Source organism: Symphalangus syndactylus, chromosome 7 (assembly GCF_028878055.3).
Source record: "Symphalangus syndactylus isolate Jambi chromosome 7, NHGRI_mSymSyn1-v2.1_pri, whole genome shotgun sequence".
Lineage (NCBI taxonomy): Eukaryota > Metazoa > Chordata > Mammalia > Primates > Hylobatidae > Symphalangus > Symphalangus syndactylus.
The window spans coordinates 62,136,592-62,156,957 of record NC_072429.2 but is presented as its reverse complement, the minus strand read 5'-3'; the positions used below and the strand labels follow the sequence as shown (position 1 = coordinate 62,156,957).

At 39.8% G+C, this 20,366-nt stretch overlaps 1 protein-coding gene across 3 annotated transcripts in view; it reads left to right on the top strand.

Annotated features, from left to right (window-relative positions):
* Nucleotides 1-20,366, top strand: part of XKR4 (XK related 4) — a 430,447-nt gene that overhangs the window by 273,249 nt on the left and 136,832 nt on the right. The window lies entirely within an intron of this gene.

Genomic DNA, 20,366 nt, shown 5'->3' with positions numbered 1-20,366 from the left:
ACTCCTGACCTCAAGTGATCTACCCGCCTTGGCCTCCCAAAGTGCTAGGATTACAGGCATGAGCCACTGCACCTGGCCAACACTCCAAACACATTTTAAACATCCATAGTATTACCAGTTCAAATGCTTGGGCAATTTGATGGGCCATGAACTTCCCTACACTAGGGTTGAAAAGTGGGAGTTTCCAGCATAGAGCCTTCAATGAAGGGGCATCTCCAGATATTTGTTATCTAAAACATTGAGTTAAAATTCATATTTTAAAAAATCTAAAATATATCCTCTATGATGCAAATGGAAAACAGATATTTTGAACAAAGACGTTTGGAATAAATGATTGAATAAGTAATTGCAAAACACTTTGTCACATCTTTTTAAAGAAATCAACACAGAAAAGCTGTTACAAAAACTATGTGAAGTAAGTTTTTTTTTTTTTAATGTTTTGTGAACACAGGAGATCTCTCTTTCAAATTCACTTTGGCCAGGAAGTTTGATAGCAAAGGGAGTGAGTATTGAACCTTTCAGAATGAGTGCAGTGATTTCAAGTGTACAAATGCTTAGAGGGGAGACAGGATAAGAGCAGGTCAGGAAGTCGGAGAAGTGCGAGGTCTCTTACTCAGGCCAAGTGCGGTAGCACAGCAAAACCAGGATCAAGAGGGGATGAAGTGAACTTGATCCTGAAACCCAAGGGTCCTGAAAAATCACTCCTTGTTCTCATCCAGCTACACACCTCCCAAAGACGGGCTGCAGTGTCTTCATCAAGACCTGAAGGAAATCTTCCTTATTTAGTGTATATGACAAAATATAATAATGTATCACATTATTACGATAAACATGGAGTGGGCACCTATTCATGGCAGGCGCTGACTTGGATACTAGAAAGTGAGCATGACTAACACCATTCACCCTTGAAGGGCTTACAGCCTCGTAAGGGGGAGCAGCATATGAATAAGTGCTTAAGTGGTCCTGGGTAGGCCCAGAGATCAGTGGACACCCAAAGAGAGAAGTGACCAGTTCCACCTGGAGAGGGTGAGAGAGGATTCGCACACACTGTACCTCAAGCTGAGTTGATAGTTGAAGCAGGGGAAAATAGAAGAGACAACCTAGGGAGAGCTCATTGGAGGAGAAGGCCAAAGGCAGAACTGGTAAAAGGAACCACCATTTAAGGGCTATAGTGGAGAAAGAGCCAGAGAAGGAAATAAGAGAGAGGTGGGTGTATTGGAATCATGTCTGTTCCTTAACAATCCTGAAACAGGAAGAGCATGGGGATGGGGAGTTTCCAAAGAAATGCCCTTGAGGGACCAGTGGAGATGAGAGCTGAAAAGAGCCTGATGGGTCTGACAATTCAGAGACCACAGGGGCACACAGCAGAAGACATCAGTGCAAAGTTTAGGAAAGAAATGAAGAAGGCAAATTAGAGGAGAAGGCACCGTGGTAGCAAGGGCAGAATTTCTAGACTATAAATGAAAGAATAAAACTAGTGAAGTGGCCCAGAGCACACGTTTTAGGACAGAGACATAAACCAAATGCGGACTGTGGTGATGGAGCCATGAAAAGCTGGGCATGGGAGTTGCAGCAGGAGCACTTTTCCTGCCTCGTCCAGCAGTTTGCAGTAACAAGGGTGACACCCCCAGCAACCAGCAATGGGTGGAGCTGCAACCAGGGCCTGGGCTCCGAGTTCCATCCCACAGGGAAAGGACCTCATTGTGGAGGAATTCCATCGCCAATGATCTTTGATGTCTTCACACAGTGTGTGGCCTTGAGTGTGTGACTTCACGACACTACGCCTCAGCTTTTCCGATTGGAAAATAATTTTAATGATCTAAATTGCAGTGTTGTGTTAGAACAGAATAAAATAAACAATGTAAAGCACCTAAGCCATCTGACAATGGAGCATGCACCACCTGCCCGTGTCCTCCTCTGGCTTCCTCCTTGCCTGCCTCCAATGGAGAAGGGGAAGAGCGCTCTCAGCCTCTGTCTAAATTTATCAGAAAAGAGTTCCCTCATTCACATTCTGTTTCTCTCCTAAATGGATGTGGACCAATTTAAACTCATTTCACCTAACCTGGAGGTGAAACATTACTTCGTCCTCCCCAAGATCTTGGTCTGGGCTGAGCTCCCGCCCTCTAGAGCCAGAGGTGACTGCACCTGCTGGCTCCTGTCCTTTCACCCAGGCTGCCCCAGGGCCTGAAACCTCACAAAATTTCCAGCAAACAGCACTTAGACTTTGCTCTGTCCACTCACCTATATTTTTAGCACAAAATACTTTTAGCCTTGACATTTTTGAGGATAATATTTGTGAGAAAATAAGATACATTTTCTTCTTTTTCTTTTTTTTAAAAAAAATACATATTTTTTTAAGTTCCAGGGTACATGTGCAGGATGTGCAGGTTTGTTACATAGGTAGCAATGTGTGCCATGGTGGTTTGCTGCACCTGTCAACCCATCACCTATGTATTAAGCCCTGCATGCGTTAGCCCTTTTCCCTGATGCAATCCCCCACGCCCTCCCCTGACAGGCCCCAGTGTGTGTTGTTCCCCGCCATGTGTCCACATGTTCTCATTGTTCAGCTCCCATTTATAAGTGAGAAGGTGTGGTGTTTGGTTTTCTGTTCCTATATTAGTTTGCTGAGAATAATGGCTTCCAGCTTCATCCATGACCCCGCAAAAGATGTAATCTCATTCCTTTTTATGGCTGCATAGTATTCCATGGTGTATGTGTACCACATTTTATCTGTCTGTTCTATCATTAATGGGCATTTGGGTTGATTCCATGTCTTTGCAATAGTCCTGCAATGAATATACATGTGCATGTATCTTTGCAATATAATGATTTATATTCCTTTGGGTATATACCTAGTAATGGGATTGCTGGGTCAAATGGTATTTCTGGTTCTAGGTCTTTGAGGAATCACCACGCTGTCTTCCACATGGTTGAACTAATTTACATTCCCACCAACAGTGTAAAAGCATTCTTATTTCTCTGCAACCTCACCAGTATCTGCTGTTTCTTGATTTTTTAATCATCATCATTCTGATTGGCATGAGACAGTATCTCATTGTGGTATTGATTTGCATTTCTCTAATGATCAGTGATGTTGAGATTTTTTTATGTTTATTGGCCACATGTATGTCTTTTTTTGAGAAGTGTCTGTTCATGTTCTTTGCCCACTTTTTAACCGGGTGGTTTGTTTTCTCTTGTAAATTTGCTTAAGTTCTTTGTAGATTCTGGATATTAGACCTTTGCCAGATGGATAGACATCAAGTTCACTCCATTAGATGTGAAAACTAATCTTTTTTCTCACAAACTCATCTATATTATACATGTGGAGATATTTCCTACAGTTCTGGGAAAGTACAGGATTCCTAAAACTGGTGGCCATATTTTAATGATGTTAGAGGCAGTCTGGGCTGAGTGCATAGTATTAATTCCAATAAATGAGTCATCAAAGGTCATTATATTTCTATTTTCTCATCTCTCACCCTCTCTCTCTCTGTCTCTCTGTCTCTGCCTCTGTCCCCACACCCCTCTCCATACACACACACACACACACTCACACACACACAGAGAGAGAGGGAGAGACAGACTCACAAATATACCTGGTATAACAGGCACAGACTTTCTCAAGTTGTAACACAATATTTGTGAGTTATAATGCCTGATGACAATGGCACTTGTCTTTGCCACTACCACCACCTGGAGAATGAAAGAAGTCTGCAGTTTGCCTCCTCCAGTGAGTTTTGAGGCTCTCAATGGAAACTTGAGTCAAAAAACCCTTGTTGGAAATCTTGTCTCCACCACTTAGTAACTTTCACCTGTGGTGCACTCCTCTACTTCTCTGCATCTACTTCCTTATCAAAGGAGTGGGGATAGTAATCCGTACCTCATAGGCAGGCATCTGGGAGAATTTGCTGAGACAATGTGGAGGGTGGATGCTCTGTCTCATACCTGGTATTGGCAGGTTTCCAAGAAGTATCTTTTCCTCTTTGTCACATAGAGAATATTTAGCTCTGATGTGTTAGTACAGATTTCAAAGGAACAGACCATTTACAATCCACAGTATCTACCATACAGCCAAGGCGGCGCTAGCAAATAAACTCAGAAAGTGAGTGAGGAATACATCACTGCTTTTTCCCTTAAGGAGCAACAGAAGAAAGAGGAAATGAGAGAAACAGGGGAGAGAGAAAGGAGAGAAGGAGGAAGGAAAAAACCTGAACAACCTGAGATAGCAAAAGTCAGAGAAAAACCCCAGAACACCGTGAGCTGGTTTTGCCTGCATGTCCTGAGGCCACCTTGATGTTCCCTCCCTTGCCACTTGTCAGGACATCTACAGGCTGTGCCTGCGCCTTGTGAATACAGGAGAAAATATGAACAGTAATCTGATATTATCAGACCCCAGAAAGGCACTTCTGGAAACACTAATAGATTTTCTTCAACCTTTTTTAATTTAGTGAGTTCTAGGAGAAGATCACACCTCTCCTAACACTTATAAAGAGAATTTGTGAGGAAGATTGTGTGCAGTAATACCTGTTCAATGCTTGAGGCAACCTGTTGCCATGGTACCAATCAGATGCTGTCTTCATCGGGGGAAGAGAAATCAAAACTAACAGGGCTTGAGTACAAATGTTTTTGTTTGTCCCCATGAACAGTGTGAATGTTGGGAAGAGGAGATCTGGTCTTGTTGTTATTTTCTGGTTTTGAAACAAGACTACATTAACATGTGTAGAATATGAAATAGTACAATGAATTCAGAGAAACAAAGAATTCCCCAAAGAAGTGCATTATTCTTATAAATTTACACCATCAAAGGATGTGGAAATGCCAGAAAAGCAAGTTCTTAATGGTCAGAGTCAGCAGTGTCATCTCAGAGCCAAAGAGAGCTGTCAGTGGCTAATAATGTGCAAATGCAAGATTGGTCTGAATGCTAACTGGCTATTTTTATGGCCTTAGAATTCTGATCTTATATTAAGAGCTATAAAATATCCATGGTGCTTTGGGGAACATCTGTGCATCTGGGTCTCATAATAAAAGAAATATTGAAAATCAAGAGAGGTAGCTTGCTATGGAGAAAAACAAGAGTACGATTAACATGAAATTCAAGAAAGTGGTTGCCTGTGGGGGTGAGGCGGAGGGAGGAAGAAGTTTCATAGACATTGGTAATGTTTAATTTCTTAAGTGGAAGGGCATTTTATTCTGTTCAAAACTGCACATAGAAATTGCCTATACTGACAATAAAAACTTACATAAAAAGGTGGAGAGAGAGACAGAAATGGAGAATGGGAAGTCAATAGACAGAAGGCAGTGGATTCAAGCCCTGACTCTACGACTCTCTAGCTAAGGGAATGAGTGTATGTCTTACCTTGGCAGAGACTCAGTTTTCTCATCTAATATTTTCATAAAAATATTAAAACCAATATTTTCATAAAAATATTAAAACCAATATTTTCATAAAGATATTAAAACCAATATTTTAATAAAAATATTAAATGGTCCCAACACCCCCTTCTAGCTTGAACACTAGCCAACTCTATGTATATCACATGGAATACAATATTGCCAAATGAATCATGTTGGGGAAATACTGTCTTTTCTTCACATAAAAACAAAAACTCCCACAGTCACCACCCAGTCATCCATAACAGTTTACTAGCTGTGTGTGAGTTACTCTCTTATTCCAGGTGAACCCTCATGAGTAACCCTGCTGTTCTTTGAGCAGAATTTTGGAGCTTCTTTTTAGAAGCAAAATATCATGAAGTCAGTGATAGGGCTTACAGTCTGGGGGTCAGAGATCCTGTTGGTGGCCAGGAAGAAGACTCCACACTCTTCTCTCTGTCAGCTCATCATGTCAGCTCCTCTGAATGCAAAATACCAAGATAATGTACTCAAGAGGCATGGCATTATTTCTTGCTCATCAATTGTGCATCAAATGCTGTCAGGTGCTTCACAGTCCATCCTCCAATACCAAAAAATTACCAAATTTACCAAATTACAAAAAAATAGCTCTACTTTTCAGGACCAGGATACTCACCATACCAATTAGAAATGTTTCATGGAAATGCTCTTTTTAGTTTGCAACATCAGGAAGCTAGAAACATCCTCTTTCCTCATGCATTCAACGCGTTTTTGCAGAATGCCTACTGTGGGCAAGTCCCGTGCTGGCTGCCAGTTTCTACTTAATTTCTCAGAGCACAGACATGAGATGTGATTACAACAAATGCGCTCTGGGGCATTGCAGCATTTTCCAGGTTCTGGTGTTCACTTGATCTTCTGATTTGTATGTCCAAGTAGAGCAGATGGAACCAGGCTGCTATCATCCTGCATCCGGTTTTGTTGCAGGCTGGGGTCCAGCGGAATCAGGATGCAGTTTGTTTGGCCCCAACCAGCTCCTCACTCCACCCAGAGCACAGGGTTCCAGGGCATCCTCGGGTGGGTCCTGGGGCAGAGGCCCTCCCCTCCGGAGGCTGTGGGAGAACCGACCATCCAGGCTGGTGCACCAAGCTCTGAAAACTGGAACAGATTTCTCAGCCTTTCTGAGACTTCATTTATTTCTCTGAAATGGGAAACTACCTCAAGTGTTATGAGCACTGTCAACACTTCTTAAAGCTTATTATGACATCATGCATGTAAGGCATTGAGCTCAAAGCCAGGCACTTAATATTGACTCAAAAACACATTTGTGCTTCCTCTTCCTGTTCTAACATAATTAAACACACAGTCCCGTGGCAAAGGGAAATTGCCTGTCCCTGCTGTCTGAATGCTCCATTGGTTCTGATGAGAGACTGACTTGAGAAACATTGGCAACATCTGTTTCTCTCAAATATGTTCCAGCATCCTTGAGAAATCATCGGTTTTAGGCACACACTTAAATGAAGGGGAACAAGGTTGGGCACCAAATGTGCTGTGGCATCCTGGGAAAAAAATCAGAAGACTGAAGTCAACAGGAAGCAAATCTGAAAGCAATTCTGCCATGTTTCCTATCCCAACCCCCTTCAAAAAGAGTTTAGTGTAAGAAGTGCAAGAGTGCAAGACACTCTTATAATAACCAAAATTATCCAGCAAAGACATGCTCATTTTAAATGTTGAAAGAGAGAGGAAACCCCTCAGGAAATTAAGTTTGAGTTCCATGACATCTTTCTTCTTATGCAGACATTGAGACAACAACAAGAACACTCAGTCTGCTTGAGCTTTCAGCTGCTGTATTTTTCCATTTCATTCATTCTTAGTTATTTTTAATGTTTCAATTTATTCAGAGAACTAATAAGTGATTTATTATGGGAAACTAAGTAGGGTTTACACCCAAATGCCAAGAGAGAAACTAAATTCTATCCACTAAGTCACCAAAAGAAGTGTCTCTATCAACTCACCCTGTGTGTTTCTAGGACAGGAACCTGCTACTGATTTCGCAGATGTATCTTTGTTGTCTCTAGTAACTGCTCTGTGCCTACGGTTAATTCACGCAGTCGACCTATAACCAAACACTGAAAAGGTGATGTATGCATTTGATAAAAGAGTCAAACAAGGTCATCTCCAAATATCAGATTGAAAGTAAGTGAAACCATGTTTATTTCAGTTTATAAAATGTTTTATTAATAGTCTATCTTCTTTGGTGGATCTAATATTTAGGTAACAGTTTTCCTTTAAAACAATTTCACATCTAAGAATAAACTAGATGCTGATGCATTGAATGTCTGCTTCAAGAGACTTGGCAATATATACATTATATATAGTCAACAATAAAGTCAGAAATAAAAAAATCCAGATTTATTGGAGATGATGAAAAGTAATTATTTTCATTTCAAGAAGAAAAAATTAAAATTACTCTAAATATGATGTATTTCAGATCTTAGCTTTTATATTTTACCATTTTATTGTTGGTTCCAAATTATTTTCCTATGCCTCTTTCTTTTAACTGAGAAATCTTTTATCTTTGTTGCCAAGGCACATAATTGGGAATCAACAAGGTGTTTAAGTTTCTAAATATGAAAGATGGGATTTATTAGGGAAATTGGCTCACACAATTATGGAGGCTAAAAGGTCCCACTCTAGGCTGTCTGCAAGCTGAAGAACCACGGAAGTGGACAGTGTAGCTCAGCCAGGGCCAAAGGCCTGAGAACCTTGAGGGGCCATTGGTGCAAGTCCCAGAGTCGAAAAGCCGTGGAATCTGGACTTTTGATGTCCGAGGGCAGGAAAAGGGTGTCCCAGCCTCAGGAAAGGCAGTGAATTGACCTCTCCACTGCCTTTTTGTTCTATCTGGACCCCCAGCCAATTGGGTGGAACCCACCCACATTGAGAGCAGATCTCCACCACTGAGTCCATGGACTGACACGCTGTTCTCCTCCAGAAACACCCTCGTAGACATACCGGGAAATAATGCTTTGCCAGCTATCCAGATATCCCTAAATTAAGTCAAGTTGCCACCTAAAATTATGCCATCGCACTGTAGCATCATTTCATAGAAACACTTCCCCCTCTATCACATCTCTTTCTGTACCCACATATGGAATGTGTATTATTCTCATTTCCCAAATTTAGGGTGCGGGGGCACTGAGATCCAGGAGGTTAAATGCCAGGACTAACAGGAGAGGTCACATCAGGATCAGAAACAGACCTTATGTTTTGTCTTCCAGTTATGTTGTGTTTCTATTCTAAAGCTTCTCCCAAAAAATTAAATCTTATGCAAATTTTAAATACTACAATTAAAGGAAAGACTTATTTTTGAAGTCTTTATAACATTATAATTGGAGATGCCTTTGTCAAATTTTCCTGTTTTAAATGGCCAGGAAAAACAATAATTATTTTTCTGATGCTGAGGTTTTATATTTTAGTAGAAGAACTTAAACTATGACCTGTATTTAACTCTAACAGGAATAGAGGTAATGAATGAAAGTAGTCATTGACCTGGGACAAGATGACTTTGAACATGACACTATTATACAAAGTGTAATATTTATTTTTGAACAACCACTTTTCAAAAGCAGTTGTGCATACATTCCAAAGAATAAAATGCTAGCTACTAGGTTTTGAGAAGCAGAATAAAATATGATACTGAATTACTGAGGGGTGATAAATTTGGGCCGATATGGCTGAGGTGGTTTGTTTTAGAGTTTATAGCAATAAAGGTAATCAGGTGATTCTTAATGTTGCCAGAGTACTGCAGTGGAACCATTAAAGGAAGGAGGAAGGGAGGGTATTTAAAAAGGTCAGATCTTTGATTCTGGAAGATCTCAACTAAGTATTAATTCTATTGATACTGATAGCATCTTAAGGGGGGGAAATTGATCTGTTAAAAAAGTCTGTTACAGAAGGTCAGGTGGATGCCCAACTAATACCAAGATTTATCAGCTTATATTCTGGAGAGTAGTTCCATTTATTAATACTTGATTTCTTTTTAGCATCTGGTTTTTTTTTAACTATTCAGGATTTTAGGTATATGGTCTCATTAATTCCCAAAATATTCTTATGGATAGGGGAATTATAGGGAGTGTCCAATGTGTAGGTGTCTATGTACCATAGACCCGGGCACATGTGGGTGAGTAAATGAATGAACCCATGTTCAAACTAAAAGAGACTGAGGCCGGGCGTGGTGTAATCCCAGCACTTTGGGAGGCTGAGGTGGGTGGATCATTTGAAGTTAGGAGTTCGAGACCATCCTGGCCCACATTGTGAAACCCCATTTCTACTAAAAATACAAAAATTAGCTGGGTGTGGTGGCGCACTCCTGTAATTCCAGCTACTCGGAATGCTGAGGCAGGAGAATTGCTTGAACCTGGGAGGCAGAGGTTGCAGTAAGCTGAGATCCCGCCACTGCACTCCAGCCTGGATGACAGAGGGAGACTCCATCTCAAAAATAACAATAAAAAATAAATAAATAAATAAAAGAGACCGAAGGCACAGTTGCATTTGACGCAGCCTTTGCAAAGACCCAGCCTTTGATCTACCCAATTACATCTCTGACCTGAAGAGGCTTCTTATACATGCCAAGTCTCATGTGCAGTTTCTGATCCTCAGTACATATAGCAAAGAGCTACAGGAACTGCTGGGGGCCTAGAAGAAGGACAAAGAGAAGGAGAGGAAATCACTCAGCTGAGTATATAGGGAACCATTAAGTTACTCCTGGTTTAGGCATTCTGAGTATGTAGAAGAGCAGGAATTTGGGTGTTTGGCTTTTAATTTTTTGGAATTTTTAGGCAAATTCACATTATAATTTGAAATTTGCTAAAATGATTGATAGATATTAAGTAGTTAACATTTCTGAAATGATCCAATTTTTCTAATAATTAGAACAGTGTTCTAATTGTTCAAGTATTAATTTCATTTAATCCTCCCAGTGGCCTTTAAAGTTCCATTATTAACCCAATCTTATATCTGAGTCTGCTTAGAAGATTGGGTAGATCCTTTATTATCCCAATGTCACTTATAAGGAAACAGAGGTGCAAAAAAATAACTTATCTAAGATTATAGGAAGAAAAAAGGACAGAACCAGGATTCATATTCAGACAATCTGGCTCCTGAGACACAGTACATGTACCCTTCTACACAATACTGCAAATCATGTTTACTCAGAAATAGTCACACGTTCTGTCTTGTATTTTAATATATTATTAGTAAGGGGAGGCATCAAGTGAGAATTTGGAAGCTTAATCTGCAAGTCTCCCTTTTGAGATGTCCTAGGTATCATCGCATCATTTTTGGACACACAGAATGTGATTGCAGAAAAGGGAGACACTGGAGGTGAGGACTTTTCGAGAGAAGGAAACAGCACGTGGCAAAGCACAGCACGTGTTTCAGGAAGGACAATTTGTCCTGTGTGCCCACAGGTGGTGAATGAGGGTCAAGACAGGAGCTGGGAGGCTAAGTTTGGAAGAATGTGTTGGAGTTGGATCTTCCTTCAGGCAGGAAAAGGCATGAGCAAAACCAGGAAAAACATGTTTTCACTTTCTGCAGGAAAGGAAAATGTGTGCTGGGAAAAATGTGTAAGATAGCAAGTGTGTTATTTATTTTTTATTATTTTATTGACTGTGTTTAACTTGTCAGATTATGGTTAGAGTAAGAATGGCTGCAGGCTTGGAACAAAAATGTTCTAGAAATAGTAGCCTACGAACTTACCATCTGAACGGCTGAAATATTTTTACCAGGGTAGAAAAAAATAGCCAAACGTTAGATTGAGAAATGGCAGTTACAAGCAAGGACTCTCCTTTTTTGCTGTGTTTGTTTTTAACTGAATCATTGGCTAGAATCACTCAAAAAGCTAAGTTTATTCTGACTGGGGGAGAAGGTCCCTGAACACAGTGAGGTGGAGACACTGACCTACAAATTAATAAACAGGGAATTAGGAATAATGACAGTAAATGTAAGCTGTCAAGAAAACCAACCCAAGCCAGTAGCTGAGAGCAAATCCAATGTGCCTCTGAAAGCATCCATCAGTCTCCAATGTGTGTTTATAAGGCAATCATTCTGACTCTTTAGCAAATACACTCAACTTACAAATTTCAAATATTTCTGGCACCCCAAAACAGGTTCCATGGATGAGCTCAGTGATTTATTCTCATGGCTAAAAATACAGCAGGGACTCCTCTTTGAGAATGGTCATCGCAACTAATGACCATTCTTTTGAATGGCCTTAATACAACAATAGTGTAGCCTCTTTTTTTAGAAGTAGGTATAATTTTTGGAAAATGTCAAGAAAATGCAGATTTAAGTCAGGTAAAGAAGGATGCTCTACACTGGCAATATGCTCTAAGGGCAACTAAAATTTGTGATTATAAAGAAAGAGATAGGAGTCATTGACCACATCATATGCTGGCTCTGAAGGCCTTACTATTCCTCCCAAGCCCTGCCTACTGTCCGCCTCATCTTTCTTGTTTTCGCATCACACCCCACTTGATAAATACCACCTATGCAAAGGCTGCGGACAGGCTTCAGAACTCCAGCCTGTATGGGCATCTACTTACTGTCTCTGGGGCTCACCCTGAGCTCTTCCCATTTTCGTCTGGCACATCTTCCCCTTCAAGAATTTGCACAGATTTCACCTCCTTTCTGTGAAGCTGTCTCTGAGCCTCCGCACATACCTTACTCTTCCCCTCCCCGCTAAGCCATATGCTTCTGAAAGTCAAGCATCATGCTTTATTTATCTTCAGCTGTATCTATAGCTTCTACAGAGTACCTAGCCCATAAGTACTCAGTATCTACTGAAGAAGTGAATGAAATAATTTAATTCCAGAGACAGCTCAGCAAAGTAGCATCACGGAATAGAGTAGATAGAACAGGCTTCCAAGAAAATTGCTTTGAAATATCAGTCATTAGAGATTTCATGTGTACATTTTGGTATATTTGTTTAAAAAAATTGGATCCATCTTTGGAGTCTCACCTTTTAGAAAGTACATAGCATATTAGAAATACATTGCACTCATATGCAAATATTTTGCTTGACCTGTTAGAAAGAACCACTAGGAGAGACATTCCATTATACCAACAAAAAGAACACTGAACAAAAAGAACTGGCAATTACAGTGATAGGAATAAAAATGTCTTTTATGGCTCCAAACTCTTTGTGTCTTTATTTTTTTTTCTGTTAATTGCTTAGAAATTTCATATGTATAATTTTAAAAATCCTTTTAAAATTATTTTATCCAAAGTGTATTTAAAATGAGTCTGAAGGCAGAAGACAGAGTCTGAAGCCCTGTGAAATGGAATACACCCGTGCCTAATGAAATGTCAAGACATCGAAATGCTTATCCATTTTATAGGACGAGGAGATAGAAAATAACCACCACCATGATCTGAAACATCCATGATGTTTCATTTAGTAATGTTCACATCCTCAGGGAGCCCTTCCTGAGATCAGGGGAGAGTCTTGCATCACCACCTCGTGAGTTCCTGGGTCCCTCGCTGAGTCTTCCCCAGAGCCCACTGCATGCATGACATCCGCACGGGATGCAGCAAGCCTGAGAGTCCCGTGAAGGGAGTTCTGCCCCTGATCTTTCATGGTGAATGCTTGCTTCCAGTAGTTGATTAGCACAACCCACAAAGCACTGATGAAAGCCATTTTTATAAAAGTCTCACCTAATGGTTTGGATATGGCTGAGCCAGAAAGGCGCTCATTCAAATAACGGCCAGGCAGATTGACACCTGTTGCAATGTGTTCCCGCGTTCCTAATTGAGGATTCAATAAGAAGTTTCTGTACGTTAAAATTCTACCCAGTATTGCCAAAATGGAGATTGGGAAGGTATTTCCACACCTGCTGCCATTGAAACAATTTGCTTTTAATATATCATGGAATGTAGTAGCGAAGAGGAGATAAGTCTGCAACTGGAAAAATGAAGAAAGCTCTGGATCCCTGCATTGTACAATGGGAAGTGGGAGTACAGGCCAGTGGACTTAATGCACCTCGTTTTAAATTGACAGGACTAGCTCTTCTAACACATTTATTTTCTTTTGTTTTTAAACAGATTTTTTTTCATCTAGGAAGAAACTTCATTATAATATTTATTATATATCTTAGTCCCTCACTTCTAAAAAATCCAGATCTGATACATTGTATCATATAACAAATGTCTATAGCTTCTGCAGTTATTAACAATATTATATGTTGCATAAAATACTATGCAAGTCACAGACACTTTCTATCTTAGTCTTAATGTGGCAGTTTTCTAGTTATTTTAGCTGGGCTCTCTTTGTCTCTTTCCCTGATCTCCCCAGTAAGCTTCCAGGTCTGCTTCTGTAGTATCACACCTGGCTGCTAGCCTCTGCTAATTGCTAGCTGATTGCTGTACTGTTTTTGACAACATCCTGTGCATAAAGTGCCCCATGGTCTGATCTGATTAAAGTTGTAAGGCACTGCTTGTCTTTGAGGCTGCTCTGACTCCAGGAGCACTCTTCTCAGCCCTCTGGGCTGTCCTTGGCTCTCTGTTAAACCTCCTGGGGATCTGCCATTTCACTCTTGCTGTGAGTATCGTGGATCACCTTCTTTATTGCTCACCACCAAGATCTACATTGGTTTTGACAGTGCCCTTAGGCATGAACTTCCACATTCTCTGTTACAGATAAAGTTTGTCCCCTTTGGCAGAGATGCTGGAGCTCTTTCTTCTCACGCATTGCCTCTTTCCCTAGGCAGAATCTATGTACTACTTCCCTAGGGCTAGGGCTGTGGTCAGCAACCTGCTTCTCCCACAATGACTCCCCTGCTCCATTAACTGGGGCTCTGGGTAGGAAGGGTAGACCCTAGTCTTCTCAGCTTGCTCCTCCCCAGAAGGACATAGACCTTCTGCCCTCTGATTGAGCCGGGGCTAAGGAGACCAGGGCCCAGTATTCTCAGCCAGCTGCCTTGCTGCTACAAGTGGGAGACTGGTGGGAGAGGGGAACCACATCCTCTTGGCTGTACCCACCTGTAACCCAAAGCTGGGAGTAATGAGACAGGCCAATAGCCTGTCCCTCTCAGGGTGTACTGTAGCTCTAGACTGAGAGCCAAGAGGAGATGGAGCCCCTCTCTGTTCCCACTCAGAATGGAACTTCTGTCACACTGAGCTGAGAGAAGGGAGGGTGATATGAGCAGGTCGTGGCTTAAGTGTCACTGTGTCTTATTGTTCTCAGAGAGATTTAGTAGATTTTCTTGAATAGATACTTCACTACTTGGTGTTGTAAGTTAGGACAATTATCAGATTTTAATAGTAATTTTTAAAAAAATAGTTTTCAATAGTTAAATGGTTGTTTCACTAGGGAGAGGGTCTGCTGGGCTCCTAACTCTGCCATTTAGGAAGTCAATCTCTTTCTACTTTTAAATGTTTGCAACCAGGGCAGCCTAAACGTTTACCTTCTTTTCATTGTAGGTTCAGAAGAATGTCATTTAATATTAACCAATTTGTTGTTTTCTAAATTATATGTATCCTGGCATCTCAACAAGATAATTTCCTTTTAAGGCCAAAAATGTCTTATTCATAATGACATATTCTCAAAAGGCTGTTTCTGGAATAAAAAAGAGCAACTTTTTACTCTTAAATTTTTACAGATATCTTGATCCATTCAGGCTACTATAAAAATATACCATAGACTGGATAGCTTATAAATAGCAGAAATTTATTTTCCACAGTTCCAGAGGCTGGGAAGTTCAAGATGAAAGCACCAGCAGTTTCAGTGTATGGTGAGGCTGGTTCCTCATTCATACGTGGTGCCTTCTTGCTTTGTCCTCCTGTGGCAGAGAGCAGAAAGAGGGGAAGCAAGCTCCCTCATGTCTCTTTGTATAAGGGCACTCATCCCATTTATGAAGGCTTTACCTCCAATGACCTAATCACCTCCCAAAGGCCCCACCTCCTAGTACCATCACCTTAGGAATTAGGACTTCCACGTATGAAATTTAAGAGGACACAACCATTCAGTCCATAGCAATGGACTTCCTTAGCCACATCCAACTCATAGGACAATTAAAGGATACTGAGCTCTACTAATTCCCTATTCAGATCTGTTATCCTAGGCTTACACTCAAGCATTTAATGACACATAATTGATTTTTATTGATGATCTCTCCACTAAGACTTCTGTTATGGGTTGAATTGTGACACTACAAAATATGTCCGAGTCTTATGCCTCAGCACCTCAGAATGGTACCTTATTCACAAATAGGGTCCTTGCAGATATAATCAGCTAAGATGAGGTGATCGGGGTGGGGGATCGTAATCTAATATAACAGGTCTTCTTTTAAAAAGGGACAATTTGGACAGATGAACATGAACATGCACACAGGGAGAGAGACACGTGAAGACTGTTGTCACACTGCCACCAGCTAGCGAACTACCAGAAGCTGGGAAGGAGGCCTGAAACAAATCCTTCTCCAGCACTTCCAATGGGTGCATGGCCCTGCGGGCACCTTGGTACTGGACTTCCTGTCTCCAGAACTGTGAGACAACAAATTTCCGTTGTTGAAGTTACGCAGTCTGTGGTACTTGGTTACAGTAGCCCCAGAAAACTAATATATTCTCATCCTGATAGGAAATGATTTCTTGCTAGCTAATATGTCACTCCAAGTTTCCTGTAACCTATGTAGCATTCATATAATGTTCAGAAGGCCCCAGATTATTATAAAACTAATCTTTCACAATAAAGAGCAATATAAGATGAAGACTACATATTGCCTAATGGATTCTGTTTGTCTCGTGGAATCCATCAGAAAATGATTGGAAGAAGTGCATTTTAATGTGAAATTTCAAGGGAAGATGGAATAAATCAATTGCAAATAGTGAAGAAGGAATACAGATATACCATCTACGTGAGAAAAATAAAGTCAGAGCTAGATTGTTATCTCCTGTAGCCTCCACTCCAGGGTCTCGCAATCATTTACTCATTTAACAAATGTTTATTGAGTACCCCCAGTTTGCCAGACTCTTGTAGTCCCATTGCTTATTAAACATCTGTAGAAATGAAGTGAAGTTATAAGCCTGTCTTTTAAGTCCCTGGCAACACACTCTCTTCTCTGCTTAGTTACTGCTATTTTCAGTTACTTGGAAACACATCCATGTCCTCAGGTTCCTAGTGCCCACTAGAGCCCACACAGCTAATAGTTCTCTTTTCCCATCTCTGACCCAAGACTCACGGTCAAAGTTCCTGCCCAGGGCTGATTTCTAGGTTCTAATTGCTATGTGGATGTTGTTCAGAGGCCTCTGAAATGCCCCTCAGTCCTAAGGGGAAATGCTAAGGGAAAAAAAACAAACTTTGACAAATGGAAACTGGCCCGTGGTTATCTCAATTTCAAGTAAGTTTGTCTGTAAGGCCAAAAGATAACAACTCATTTGTGAGCATGTGGAGGCTTCTGGCTAAGATTTATTTAAAAACAAAAAGAAAATCAATTTCTTTCTCTAGTTAACTTCTTGACCTTAGATTTCTAGTGATGTTCCTGTGAATCTCATCAAAAAACTAAGGAAGTTAGGTTAATGGTATAATTTGCCAATTTCAATTTAACATTTATGATTAGCAATGGAAAGCCTAATAAATACAATTTTAATATCAAAAGGAATTACAGTCTTTGTCCTTTATATTTGCTCTTGCATTAGAAGACTCTGAAAAGGATTTTTTACAAAGTAAATGCTGCATTTTTGTTCCATCAACATACATTATAGTTTACATCAATTGATTGTTTTTCTCTAACATATAGGAAACCTTAATGTTGTAAGTACCTGTAAAACTGACTCTTAGTAACTTTCTCCCTCCATTAGAAGCTGTATTTGCCTAAGTTTAGACTATGGGTGGGAGGGCTAGAATCTCATTTTGCTAAAGCTCAGTGCTGGGCACTTTGGTGTTAGTGTTTGAATCACTTTCTCACATACTGATTATAAAATGAGGTTTTGCTTTCTCCCTGCTGCTGTTTTTCATGCACCATCTTCTGGCCCTGAATCACCTGGCACTGGTTTCTTCCCTGTACCTGGGCAGTGGCCTTGTCAATGACTTTGTTCGCTGTACATTGCCAAGTGCACTGAGAGATTTACTTACCTGAGAGAGCCCCAGTATATAGTTTTAGAAAAAAGAGACTTCAAAGCCATTCTCTTCTTCTTATCCTGCTACCAAATTGTTAAATGTGAAAATACATTTGAGTTTTCGAACTGGCAAGTTACATGGTGAGTTTGATTAAATGCTTTACTCTAAGGAATCAAAAACTTTTACAACATTCTCTGCTGACACATGAAATACAAAAAAAAAATGGTTTGCATTCCTTACAATAAGAGAAACTGGATCAAAACTACACTAAGATACTACTTCTTTCCTGTAACATTGTTTCACAACATTCTCTTTTGGGGAGGCAGTGGAGAAACAGGAGCTCCCATGTGTGGTTGATGGGATGCCACACGACCCCATGGAGTCAGACGTCAGAAAGTTACAGGTGCGGTCTTCCCTGGCCCAGAGACCCTTCTCAGAGTCTACCCTAAAGGTACACCTCCCAAAAATGAAGTGATATTTACACAAGTTTATTCATTGTAGCTTCATTATAACAACAAAATTGGAATCAGCCCAAATGTTCATCACTAAGGAACTGGTTGAATAAATTCTTATATAGCTACACGGTGGAGCATAATGTAGGTTTAAAAAGAAAAGAAAAAGAAAAAGAGATCTGTGTTCCAATTGGAGCAATTTCTAGGATATATTGTTAAAAACTGTAAATTCAAAGAAAAATATGTATGGCATATATCCTTTATGTGAAGAAAAATACACATACACACACATTCTAATGTTTGCAATAGCAAACACTAAAAGGGTAAATCAAAATTAAAGAATACACAAAAGAATAGGAAGTAGGAATGAAGGGATACTTCTCTAAATATACTTTGTTATATAAATTTAGAAATACATATTTTCCATATTCAAAACATAAAAAACAAAATATAACTATACCTAAAATATTAAAATAAGCATATGAATGAATCTATAGGCCAAGTTAATGACATAACTACAAAGAAATGACTTATTTCAAATGTTTTAAACCAGCATTTTGGCTATACTAACTTAGTGAGACATATTCTAAAGAAAAATAGAGACGCAAAGAAGATCTTACACTTTAATAGTTGATTTTGTAGTTGTAATATTACTATCGATCATTTTGCAACTCTCCTATATAGAGTGTAGGATGGTGGAAATAAGTAATTTTGTTAATGTTGTTAGGAACCAAGGCCATCAGTGTAAAATGAAGGAGTTACAAGTATAAGATGAAAGAAGGTAAGTAAAAAGCTCATTATTTATAGTTCAAGTTTAACTTGTCAGGATGATCTCATGATTTTTTTTCCCGAAGCTATGTGTTTTGTATGGATGTCCTCTAAAAAGGCATGGAAAAAATGACAACCCAACTGCAATGAACACACCAATAGTCCTGATTGTCAAGTGCAGGTATCACTCACTACTGAGAGAGGGCTCCTAGGAGGAATGGCAGGTTCCCAGGCCAGCGGGGGAAATACACAGGCTGAGAATGGAGTGTCTTATTATCCCAGAAAGCAAAGAGGCTACCAAAGATTCATAGGTCACATTAAAAGAAAACCAAAGCCAACACAAAGGGACTTTGGCCAAAGATGAGACAACGTTATTTAAAAAGATAATTAATTAATTGACTGAAACACATTAAATATATTTTTTTAAAAGTACATTTGAGTTACTATTAAAAATTAAAAGAGGCCAAGCATGGTGGTTCACGCCTGTAATTCCAGCACTTTGGGAGGCTGAGGCAGGTAGATTGCTTGAGGCTAGGAGTTTGAGGCCAGCCTGGACAACATAGCCAAACCCTATTTCTACAAAAATTAGCCAGGCATGGTGGCACACGCCTGTAGTCCCAGCTATTCAGGAGGCTGGGGTATAAGGATTACTTGAGCCTAAGAGGCAAACATTACAGTGAGATGAGATTGAATCACTGCACACCGGCCTGGGTAACAGAGCCAGACCCTTTCTCAAATAAATAAATAAATATCAATGAATAAATGAGGAAAAGCCCAAAAAAGGGGAAGAGTGGACCTTATTCAACACTTTGGAATTAACTAGGGTGCCAACTTTTTACTCTGAAAGTTGGCAATTAAAAGTTAAGAAATAAGCATTTATCTTGCCTTTCCTATAAGCATTGAATGCAGGGTAACCAAATTCCCCTGTTGATGAGGGGAATTTCTTATTAAAAAAAATTGAGCCAATTAATCTGGAAAGAATAATAGAATTAGAAGCATCATCATTTTAAAATGTCAAATAAAATAATGGATTTAGCAAGGATCATTAAATGGATGAAGCCATTTGATGAAAGATTGATGAGAAACTTCTTGATGTGAAGATCAGACTGTCTTCAAATAATGAAAAGTGAGACAAGATGTCATATATCTCCTAAAATAAGGCACTATGAAGGAGACATCAGCATCTCTTCTTCAGAAAATAACAAAAATACAATTGAGTTACATTTCACCACAAAGAATCAAGCAGAAAATCCTAAAATATGGGATTTCTAAAGGATAATTGGTCTCATTTCTCTTCTGAAGTACATAAGAATAGAATGACATATGGCTAGAATATACTTCTTAAGGAGGAAGGAAGGAAGGAAGGAAGGAAGGAAGGAAGGAAGGAAGGAAGGAAGGAAGGAAGGAAGGAAAGAAGGAAGGAAATAAGTGAAACAATTGTGGCAAAAATATTCATAATAGTTGAAGCTATATGATGGCTATATGGGGGCTTATTATACTAACCTTTCTGCTTTTGTTTGGTTTGAAATTTTAGTAAAAAGTTAAGAAAATGTTTTGTTCTATGAAATATAGAAATATTGGAGCAATTTGGCCTGCTCAGCCGTCCACAATACAGTTGTAGGCAGCATGATAACTGGCAAGGAAGTCAGGGCCGGAAGTCAGGGCCGGAAGTCAGGGCCAGAAGTCAT